The sequence below is a fragment of the Mastomys coucha genome, unplaced genomic scaffold (assembly GCF_008632895.1).
Source record: "Mastomys coucha isolate ucsf_1 unplaced genomic scaffold, UCSF_Mcou_1 pScaffold1, whole genome shotgun sequence".
Taxonomy (NCBI): Eukaryota; Metazoa; Chordata; class Mammalia; order Rodentia; family Muridae; genus Mastomys; species Mastomys coucha.
In genome coordinates this window covers 90,434,500-90,446,701 of record NW_022196891.1, presented here as the reverse complement: position 1 = coordinate 90,446,701, position 12,202 = coordinate 90,434,500, and the positions used below count along the sequence as shown (strand labels likewise).

Sequence of the window (12,202 nt, the reverse complement as noted above, 5' to 3'; positions counted from 1 at the left end):
TCCTCCTCCTCCTCCTCCTCCTCTTCCTCCTCCTCTTCCTCCTCTTCTTATGGAGCAGGTAGCCAATAGGCCATTCCCAGGAGCTGGTAGGGTGGTGATTGTCTTCCTCCTCCTCCCATTCCTCCTCCTCTTCTTCTTCTTGTTTTTTTAAAGATTTATTTATTTTATGTATATGAATACACCATTGCTCTCTTCAGACATACCGGAAGAGGGCATCAGATCCCATTACAGATGGTTGTGAGCCACCATGTGGATGCTGGGAATTGAACTCAGGACCTCTGAAAGAGCAGTCAGTGCTCTTATCCACTGAGCCATCTCACCATCTCCTTCTTCTTCTTAAGACAGGTTCTCAAGGCCATGATAGCCTCAAACTAGCTAAATATCTATAGATGACACTGAATTTCTGATCCTTCCGCCTCCACCACCATGCACCACCATGTCTTATGTGTGTGTGTGGGGGGGGGTGTGCTGAGGATCAAAACCATGGCCTCCTGCATGTCAGACAAGCTTCTACCGCCTGAACTATATAACCCAACACCTGAGAAATCTTCTTCAGAGTCTTGACTCAGTTCTTAATCTGCGTCCCAGCCCTTTAACTACCAGCCCCAACTCTCAGTATAGGTGTGACAGCTTCATCAGTATCAGCCCGCAAAAGCCCTTGTCATGGGATGGGTGCTGCTTGAAGGGACCTGTCCTTCCTAGTTTGTGTTACCACAGGGACCTGTATGTGAGGATGCCAGCTGGCACTTCCCTTGTCACACGTGAAACCCCCATGTTTATCACTCACCTCTCACCTACATTGGTGCAAAAACTCAGCCTCACTTTGTGGCCTCTAAAAGTAATTTGTTTCCCACTGAAAAATATCAGTGAGCAACACAGCATCTTATTATTATTTCAGAGAAAAGGAAAGGTGAGTCTCACATTGGCTGCTTGTGAGAGACAAAGGAAGATAATCCCTTGCGTCACGATGCTACCTCCTGATCCCATCTCTCAGAGTCCAGCTTCCCTTTTCTTTTTCCCTCATTTATCATTCACAGTTAGTGATGATTATACCTTGAGGCCAGCCATATCTTTTAACAAAAAGTTTCTTTGCACAAAGGAATTGTGTGAACTATTAAGAAAATAACAGCTTCACTAAAGGCAACACTTGCTTTGAATAAGAGACCTTTGTACTGTGGAGTTTGAAGAGGAGCTAAGAGGTTAACAGGCCCTCAGAGGCCTTTCCACAATGCTGGCCCTTGAGTGAGCCTGCTTCCTTCTCATTGGCTCTCATCTCCCAGCCACATGAGTTCAAGGCCAGCTGGACTATGGTGAGAGCCAGTCTCAACAAAAAAAGGAGGAGAAGTAAGAGGAGGAGGAGGAGGAGGAGGAGGAGGAGGAGGAGGAAGAGAAGGAGGGGAAGGAGAAGGGGGAGGAGGAGGAGGAGGAGGAAGAGGAGGGGGAGGAGAAGGGGGAAGGAGAGAAACAAAAGAAAAGAAGAGGAGGAGCTCAAAGAGGAGGAACTGGAAGAGGAGGAGTTGGAGGAAGAAAAGAGGACTTGGAGGATTAGAGAAGGAGGAGGAGGAGCTGGAGGAAGAAGAGAAGGAAAGAACCCCTCAGAGTGGGAGAGGCTGTTCTGACACACAGCTTCAGAAATTCATATCCATAGCTCCTGGCCCTTGATGTGGGGCTGTGGTAACAGGGAGCATTATGGCACAAGCATGTTAGAGTGAAGCTGCTCACCCACTGTGAAAACACACATAAAAGAGGCCAGGGACAAGAGGTGCCCTTCAATCCAGGCACACGCTTCATCTCAACATTGGTCTGTCAAGGCCAGAGGGTCAAGAGTTTAAGGTCATCCTTGGCTGTATAGCAAGTTCAGCTTGGGCTACATATGACCCTATCTCACGTACACAGAATGACCTGCCTCCTCCAACAAGGCCCCACCTACTCAAGATTCCAACACTTCCCAAAAAAAGCACAAGCAGCTGAGGACAGGCTGTCAACACAAGCCTATGGGGGCATTTCATACTCAACTCATAACAAACTGAGACTTATTTCATAATAACCACAGACACAGGGAGAGACAGCCAGAGCAGAACACAGTTCTTAGGATTCTAACATACTCGACACACACCAGCTGTCGGCACATGCTGGGGGCCATGCTGGATCTCAGCCTGGTTCCCTCTTCTGAGTAAATAGTAGGCATCAAAGACCTTACGCTGGGATAGAAAAGCAGCCTGAGAGGGTGACTCACAGCTTGCCACCTGCTTCTCACAAATGACAACTCCTTAGGGACAGTGAGCTCTCACCTAACCACCAACCTTTCCCTAGAGCTTCTGGACCACGGTTCTCCTCGGCTTCACTGCTCTAGGCCACCATCTCAGACCCACCCCAGCACAGCTGTTACACTTCGAACATGTTCCCCAAAGCTCATGTACCTCAAGTGTGGCAGGGTTGTGCTCCTTCCTGTAATCCCAGCACTTAGGAGAGGAAGGAAGGAGGAACCAGTAGCTCTAGGTTGGCCTGTGTGTAACTGTTGACTGAGGCCTGTAAAGACAGGAGGACATCAGAAAGTCTATGCCTTCGTAAGTGGGTGGGTGTTGCCTTTAGCTCAGTCAGGGTTCATAGCAGAACCACACATTCCCATACAACCCAACCCCAAGCCTTCCCTTTTATCAAGAGTCTCACACACCATCACCACATCCGTCAGAGGCCAATTCACACTTGGACTCACTCTCTTGTTATGTGTTCTGTGAGTCTCAATAAATGTGTGACATGTGTCTACCACTACACCACCATGTGGGAAAGCTTCACCCACCCCAAATCCCTGTGCCCCACCCAGGCACACCTTGCACACACACTCAACCCGACCTTTTAACTTTGGAGATATTTTTTCAAAAATGCCTTCTGAGCAAGTCACAGAAGCTGGCAGATGATGAGTGTTTGGAAAGAAATGTGTATAAACTCTGCTACCATTAGAGCTTTACCGTGAGAGTTTTCATATCATACACCCCAGTCCTTGTCATCTCCCCATTCCCTTATATCTGTCCTTTGCCCTTGTAAGTCCCCCCAAATAAAGCACTAACATAAGCACACACACACACACACACACACACACGTGTGGGCACACACATGCATGCAGGCACACACACATACACACACCACACACACATGTGGGCACACACACGCATATGCACACACACATGCACGCAGGCACACACCATACACACACACACTCACACACACTCACACCATAGAAAGCATCTCATCGCAGAAGCTGTAGTATGTCACTGTGTGTCCCACAGTATATTCCTCTGCCCACACATCTTCACTTGTAAATGTTCATTGCAAAGAGACACTGGTCTGGTTAGAGGTCTCTGGCTTCTGTCACACCAACAATATTGGATCCTCAACGGGACTCCTCCTGGTTATCCTGTTGTTGCCCTGTGTCATGGAGCTCCTGAAGCTTTGGAACAGCAGGACTGGCTCTTTCACGTGTCCCAACCATTCACAGATGATAATGATTTTTGGAGTGGCTCAACTCAGAACCCTGGATCTGGGCCTGGGTGGCTGCTGAGCTGGTCAGCCTGCCAGCTCTCCCTTATTTACATCATCAGCACATGCTCTCCAGCACTGCTCCTGATAGGTCACCCAATGCGTCATCCTGCTCTCCTGTTTTTCTGATCTTGTGCCCTCAGGGCCAGCTCAGCCAAGCCTGCCTCCAGAGCCAGCAATGCTGTTCTGCCAGGTTAGGGTGAGGGGCTCACTCTTCAAAGTGCTGCAGCCTTCGAAGGGGCTGGGCCAGCTCTCCCAGTCACACCCTCAGGGCTGGCTCACCTGTGCCTTTGCCATCAGGGCCAGCTCCACTGTGTTGCCCAGACGAGGTACAGGGCCAACTCTCCCAAGTGATGCAGCTGGTGAGGGGCAGGGTCAGCTCACCTGCTCTCATGACCCTGGGGTCAGGTCTTCTGGCTGCCTCAGATGCTGAGGGTTAAGGAGGTAGAAGAGTGGTAGGGGCCAGCTCTCCCTCCCTCATATCCTTGAGGCCAGCTCACCTATACCCCCATCACCAGGGTTATCTCTACTATGCTGCTCAGGTAAGGTGTCAAAGCCTGCTCTCCCAAGTACTGTAGCCAGTAAGGGGTAGAGCTAGCTCTCTGCTCTCATGACCCCAGGGCCAGCTCTTCTAACTGCTACAGGTGGGAGGTCATCACCCCACATCCACAACACTTCATGGCAGAAAAGTAGTGGGGCCAGCTTTCCCATGTTCTCGCCCTCAGGGCTGGCTCACCTGTGGCCCACATCAGGGTCAGTCTCTGCTCTCTTGGCCAAGCCAGGTGCATGGCCTGCTCTCCCAAATGCTGTCTCCAGTAAAAGATGAAGCCAACTCTTCAGAGAAGCCAGTGAGGAGCAGGGACAGTTATGCACAAGTCCCTGGACATCCACATGATCCCTGTGGCTGTCCTGACCAAGATGTACCCATGTTCTTTAGTAGTAATGACATGGACCCGACGCTGGCTATGCTGGCTACATAGCCACGGATGGTGACATGGCTCTTAGTGGCAGCTCATACTGGGACATCATTATGGTCCCAGCTAGCAGGGCTTGCCACTCATAGCAGGCTACTCCTCTCTACCCTTGAGTCTCCAGTTCCATCTCTCTTCATAAGGCTCAAGATGCTCCACTTCTCTTTCTCTTCCATCTGACTACCACATACTCAACACACTGTGGTGGCTTCTGCTGCAGGCTGGCCATGTGGCTGGTAGGCCCCTGAGTGACATCCTCTGTCCATACTGCATGGCATGGTAGCAAGCCGGTGTCTTCTGTCCACCTCTGCCTTGCACTGGAGGGCAGGTCTGTGGGTAGCATGGTGGTCTGCAGTTCTCTGTCTGACTTCTTCCTCCCGTACAGTGCTATGAGGTGGCAAGTAGGGCTCTGTGTGTCTATGGCCTGCTAAGGATGTGTGGCAAAGGGCAGATCTGTGGATGTCTTTCCCTGTCTGCACTGAGTGGCATGGTGGAACTCAGGTCTCTGTCCATCTTCCTCCTCCCACACTGCTCTGACTAGATTTGATTTGATTTGACTTGACTTGATTCATTTTTTATGAGTCCTAGGCATAAAACAGCTTTGCCACCAAGCCAGGCATCAAGCTAGGAGGAACAAAGGACTGCCATCTGCTCTGCCACTGACTGATATAAGAACACCACTGCCAGCAAGGTTTCTCTCTGCCCGTTGCCAGGGGGTGGGTATCAAAATTATTTTGATTTTGCATTTTCCTTTTTAATCTTTGCATCTGTTTTCTGTTTTTAAAAAATCTGCTAAAATGCAATTTCTGACAAAATAACACTGCCTTAGCATTCAAGAGCTGTGCAGAGAAGCACTCTTCCTGAACTCTGTTGATCCAGTGTGGCTAAAAGGATTTGGTGCTGACTCCATCAGTCAGACAACCTCACCCACCCACTCTATCGCCCAGGACAGGTGCAACAGAGGAACAACACACCCTCACAACAGGACGGAGCACAGCAATGTTTCCACAGAAAAATCTCCATCAAAAGTAAGGACCGTAAAAGACACAGGAATCAAAACGGAATCATCTATGTCAACTTGAACAACAAACAACAAAAGGTAAACCAACTGAGGAGAAACATGGGCTTGCACAGGTCACCACAAACTCGCATAAAACTCGATTCCACATGGGCCTCTGCCTAGCAACCCAGACTGACACAGGTGGCTGTCAAGGGGTGCAGACCTCAGTCATCCAGCATGAGCAAGCCTAAGGGGTACTCCACCTCAAAGCTCTTGGGATCTCTGCTAGGGACACGAGGGAGGCAGACACAGAAGAAGCACACACCAGTACTTAGTATGAACTCTGCCTGCACAGGAGCCTCTACCAGGAAAGTCAGCTCCAACTGCATATCTGACCAGTGAGTGTACAATGTGCACAAGGGGCTACCTGGGTAGAGAAGTAAGCGAGGCCGAGGGCAAACATGACAAGATTGGTCTGGTTTGTATGGCTTCCCAAGATCATCCTCTGTGCCTGGAAGGGATGGTTTATCCCCAGGCACATCTGCTTTTTGCACAGAAACTATAATATTTAAAGAAAAGGCATGGGACCAGGCAAGCACACAGTGACTCCATAGAAACTGAGACCCAAAATAAACTCTCTGAGAGGGAGAAAAACACCAAGGTCATGGGGTGGGGTTCTCCTACACCACCCCCCAAGCCAGTTTCAAAGTGGGTTAACTGTAAGAGTCGGGTGCAGATACTGTATGTCTATGTGCTTTTGCTTTTTTGTGGGCAGAGGGTGTTATGGGCAGGCACTATCACATCTGGCTTAGGCAGTGCTGGGTATGGACCTCTTGAATGCTAGGCAAACATTTGGCCAATTAAACCACATCCTCAGCTGATATACAAATGGATTCTTAAACGGAGGGTGTGCCAAAAAACAGTCCTACAACTACTCACATTGTATTACAAACAACAGAGCCAACAATAGTATGCCTGAGTCTCTGCTAGGTGACTGACTGGCATATTTCAAGGCTCTCTTGCTTGGAGAGACTTGCAGGGAATAAGAATGAATCCCAAGAGTACCACCACACCCAAATCACAAGGCCTTAACTACCAGGTCTATCACCAGCCTCCTGCTTGCAGACAGGTGCAGCAGCACCACCCAGTGGCTATACACAGGTAGGCAGCATCATGGCATATAGGCCCTTCTGGAAAGGCTCTACTCCAAGACCATCACTATTCCAGCCAGATCCTATGAAGAGATCATGGTCTGTGGGCCACAACTAGATGGGGAAGAAGTGTCAATTCCAATACCTTAATCTGCCCTACTCCAGCCACCCAGGAGGTTGGCTTGGAGCTGTGGGAACTAGTCCTGATCGATAGCAATCTTTTGTGGCACTCTCAGAAAGGCACTAGGCCTGGCAAAAGGATGAGGGAGAGAGCAGAGACAAGTTCTCTGCTGGGAGAAGAAGCCAACCTTGAGGACAATTGGACCTTGGGTATCTATCTGTAGGCACATCCTAGGCCACCTGCTCTGCTTCTGACTCTCTAAGGACATGGAATTGTGTTCCTCTGTCAGCAACCCTGTCTTAGGATTTCATTGCTATGAAGAGGAGTCATGACCAAGGCAGCTCTTAGCTTACCATTTCAGAGGTTCAGTCCATTATCTAAATGATGGGAAATACAGTATCATCCAGGCAGATTTGGAGCTGGAGAAGGAGCTAAGAGTTCTACATCTTGATCTGAAGGCAGCCAGGAAGAGACTCTTTTTCCACACTGCGTGGAGCTTGAGCATTAAGAGATGACCTCAAAACCCACCTACGCAGGGACACACTTCCTCCAACAAGGCCACACCTCCTATTAGTGCCACTTCCCATAGGCTAAGCACATTCAAACCACCATATTTCCCTACCCCATCTCCTCTGGTCAAAGTGCTCACCACTCCCAATGTCTACCCAACAGTTATTTGTGTATCTTTCTATCAAGGTTCCTGAGCTTTACCTCATCTGACTCCTGCAAATACATTAGGAAAAACTTTAAATCTAGAAATCTAGACACTAGGACACTAGAAATCTTTTTCCCATACAATTATATGGAACACATCTTTTAAAAGTCTTAGCTGGGGGGGGGGAGGCAGGGAAGTGGCTCAGACAGTAGAGTACAAAGCCCTGGTTCCATCCCCGACACCACATATCTGTAATCCCATTTTTGAGAGGAGAATCATAAACTTCCTTGGTGATATATAGTGAGTTTGATGCTGGCTTGTGCCACATGAGACCCTCTCTTAAAAAAAAAAAAAAAAAAATGTGGTTAATTGAGTTGTTAGATGAACTTTAAAAAATACATTTTTTATCTTTTGTCATCATCCTATGAGAGGCTGTATGCTTATGAATTCTCCGAGTGATTGCTTTAAAATTCTCTTTTTATCTGCTATGGATATCTTACAACATTGTATCAAGTAAATAGGAACCAAGCACACACTGTCTGTCTATCTATCTATCATCTATCAATATATCTGTGTGTCAAGAGACCCATTTCTTTATAAAGTAACTAAAAATTAATTTTTAAAAAGTACATCAGACAAAATGCACTGGTTTCCTAGGGTAGCTCCTCCCTTGTCACGGAGTTAAAGATCTGAAGGAGGATGCCCCTCACTATGACTGTTAAGTCACAAACCAACAGTTACAACTGCAGGTGTCACTATAGTGATGTTATGTTTGACTGCTGTTTGCTTTTTTGGTTGGTTGGTTGGTTGGTTGGTTGATTGGATGGTTGGATGGTTGATTGGTTAGTCGGTTGGTTAGTTGGTTGGTTGGTTGGTTGGTTGGATGGTTGGTTGGTTCATTGGTTGATTGGTTGGTTGGTTGGTTGGATGGTTGGATGGTTGGTTGGTTAGTTGGTTGGTTGGTTGGTTGGTTGGTTGGTTGGATGGTTGGTTGGTTAGTCGGTTTGTTGGTTGGTTGGTTGGTTGGTTGGATGGTTGGTTGGTTGGTTGGTTGGTTGGTTAGTCGGTTGGTTGGTTGGTTACTTGGTTGGTTGGTTGGTTGGTTGGTTTTTTGAGACAGGGTCTCATTGAAGAGCAAGCTGGCCTTGAATTCCCTATTCCCTAAGGATGACCTTGAAGTGTGATCCTCCTTCCTCTACCTCCTGAACTCTTGGATCATAGGCCATGTGGTGATCTCAGCTCATGTGATGTCATAGACTGAAATCAGGACATCATGCATGTTGGACAAGCACTATTTGCCTGCAATATTCCCCCAGCCCCTACTGAGTGTACTGGTATCATTTTAATAACACCCTAAGGTAGTTGGGCAGTAGGATTTTAAAAATCTTTTAGAGTCAAACATGGTGAAGTGCACCCACAATCTCTGTAAAATAGGGTCTTACCAGACCTGGGGCTTCCTACCCTGCCCCAGAGCTACACCCCAACCCACGTCAACATTATTGACTTAGCAGTGGAGGAATCTAAGCAGCAGAGAGGTTAGATTCTTTTCTAACTCTGAATGGGCCTTCATGGTAAAGCTAGTCCAGCTTCAAGCTGAAATAATGCAACTTCCCAATTCCCCTTCAATCTATGTCCCAGGCCACTGCTGTGGAAGGCAGCCTTGGGGAGCAAGTGGCAGAGGTGCCCTGTAAAGGAATCCTGCTATACTGCGTACAGTAGTCATCTCAGATCTGAACTTTTGTTCCCTTAGAACATTAACATTTCTGTTCACCTTTACAGTGTGAAATTAAGATTTGTTTGTGTTGTATTTGACAGTGGTTAATAATTACCACGACTTGATGCTAGGACACATGACAGCTTTCCAGTAATAAAGAAATCATTAAACAGCCCTAACAGTGAAAATTATGGAGACATGAAACATTTATAACTTAGTACCAAGTTTAAACAACAAGCACAATGATGGGTAAAAACCCATATGTAGAAAAAAATGTGGGTAACTGTGGACAGAAACTAAAAAGACAAGAAAGGGAACTTACTGTGTTGGGCAGTGGGATTTTAAAAATCTTTTAGGGCCAAATGTGGTGGTGTATACCTACAATCTCATTACTTGGCAGGGCCAGAAGTTTAGTTTAAGACCACCCTGGGATTATCAGAAGAAATGTTTTAATGGTGCTATTACACTTTTTATAAAACTGAAGAAAGAGCAATTCTGAGTTCTTACCAGCCAGTTTTCAGTGTGTCGACCTTCTCCCATAGGCTGACAGTGCAGTATACAACCCCTGTGCTTTAGTGGGTCAGTTCAGAACAACTCCCCTGCATCACAACTACCTGTGATGGATCATGCTGAATAAGAACAGATTAGAAAGGTGTATGTCAAAAAGTAGAACAGGCTCTGGTGAGGGAGGGACTCTGTCCAGAGTGGGGCACCATTTGTGACATAATTAGGATAGTTTAACCAGGCCTGGGCCTCTCAGATAAATAGCGACCCCACCTTACTCTAGATCTCAGATCTCTAGAATCAGACAGTACATAAGCAGTCACCTCTGCTGAGTCCTTTGGACTCTAAGCTGAAACAACCAATGAGGGTTCTGACCTCAAAAGCCATAGGAGTAAATCTCTTTTATGAGACAAACACGTGGAAGTACTTCATATCTATGATTTCTAATTAAAGAATGATTTGCTAACTTGGCAATTTATATAAATATGTCCTTAAGTAATTAATGTCATTCCCTTAATCTCCAAGTACTGCTTGTTAGCTCACACTGCCTAGAAGAAGAGGTGGGAGCTTAGGCTGGGTCCTGAAAAGATGGGACACTTTCCAGTATAGAAAACAACTCTGCAGGATGAGGGGAAATCTTAACTCATGAGTATTTGTGCTTTTCCTGGTCACAGGGAAGGGAGGAAAAATGTTGAGCTTCTCTGAAAACTGACAGCTGTTTGTCCTGTGTTGGCTGGAAGGCCTCCTTTGTCAGCCTACCTTAAGTTCGGTTTTCTGTCAGTTACTACATATGTGTGTATCCATCCATCCATGATAAATCCTTCCCCAAGCCCGAGGATATATCTTGAAGAATGCTAAAATTAAAGTCTAGCGTGTTCCCTCCTATCAGCCTAGGACAAAAAGTAACTTGCCCTTTGCAATGCTGGATCCTAAGAACAGATCCTGATATAGGTGCACTCTGGCAAGCCTTTGGGTCTTCAGCACTGTTGAGCTAAATAGCAGAGAGAGATGAGTTGGCTATGCTGAATCAGGACAAGCACTGTGGCAGGGACACATGTGCTACAGTAAACTTCAGGCATTTGGAGGTGGGGCAAGCAGAGTCTTTAAAAGCAAAATGAAGATTAGATGAGATCTCTTAAATTATCCCAGTGGCAAAGGTCAATGAGAAGGGTGGCATCTGTTCAAGATTAAACAGGGCAGATGCCCTTTCAGAAGCTGTGGTGTGTGTGTGCCCACACATGTGCGTGTGTTACTAGGTGTGTGTGTGTGTGTGTGTGTGTGTGTGTGTGTGTGTGTGTGTGTGTATGTATTTGACTCTGTGTGTGAAGTTGCAGTGAGCTTTGTGCAAGGTTGTGGCTCTGACTCCGATGTAATTTTTTTTATGTAGAGTATATGGGCTGGCCTCAGACTTCCTATGTAGCAGAGAATGACCTTGAACTCCTAATCTTCCTGCCTCCACATCCAGAGCTCTGAGATTATATGTATACATCACCATGCCCAATTTATGTGGTACTACAGATGAAACTCGGTCTCGTGCATGTTGGGTGATAACAGGCAGTCACCTCACAGAATCTATACAAAAACACAGATCTTGCTTACAGTGAACACTTCCTACACAGAAAACTGAGATTTTTATGTTTAAATGGCACTCCACCAACAAGACCCACACAGACCCCACAGAGGGCTGAGTGCCTGTTCTGCCACAGATGTGAACTGCAACTGGTTCCATGTAGCACAGCAGGCAACCTTATAAATGTAGGAGATGAAGACCATTGCTTCCCTCCCAATGAGTGGATGTTGGACAACCTCTGAGATGTGTGGACATCTGATTAAATAGTGACCAGCAAAATCCTTGAAAGATCAAAGAGCAAAGTCTTCAAGAGACTAACAGCAGCCTGCCTACCACAGACCTCCTGACAGACTTGGGGTTTGTCAGTCAGCTTTCCCTCGCCTTAACAAACTCCCAAGAAAATCAGTTATGAAGAGAGAAATTTGGAAGGTTCAGTCCATGATCTGATACCTCAGACGTTTCCAGGCCTGTAATGAGGTGACCAGCACAGCGAAACTTCATACAGGACAAAAGCTCATCTTATGACTAGAAAATGGAAAGTGGAGAGAAGAGCCTAGATGGACTCTCCCCTCTGAGGACATACCACCAACAGTCTAACAGCCCCCCACTAAGCCCATTCCCAAGATTCCAGCACCTTTCAGCAGTGCAGAGGTGGGGAGCTAGGCTCTGAGCTGTGGGACTTTGGGGGATCCAAACCACAGCAGGTACTACAGATACCACTAGTATACTAATAAAAGTACCTGGAGCCTTATTGTAGAATAAATTACTTGGGCTGAGAATTCACTCATGCGTCCATGAACCCATGCACTCATGTATCCATGCACCCATGCAATCATGTGTCCATGCACTCATGTATCCATGCACTCATGTACCCATTCACCCATGCACTCATGTACCCATGCACTCATGTATCCATGCACTCATGTACCCATTCACCCATGCACTCATGTATCCATGCACTCCTGCACTCATGTATCCA

At 46.9% G+C, this 12,202-nt stretch overlaps 1 non-coding gene across 1 annotated transcript; it reads right to left on the bottom strand.

The window, feature by feature from the left end:
* Window positions 1-5,083: 5,083 nt before the first annotated feature.
* LOC116072162 lies at window positions 5,084-5,226 on the bottom strand. Its single transcript, XR_004111335.1, has one exon. It is a non-coding gene; the product is annotated as a small nucleolar RNA SNORA48 (small nucleolar RNA).
* Between the last annotated feature and the right edge of the window lie 6,976 nt (window positions 5,227-12,202).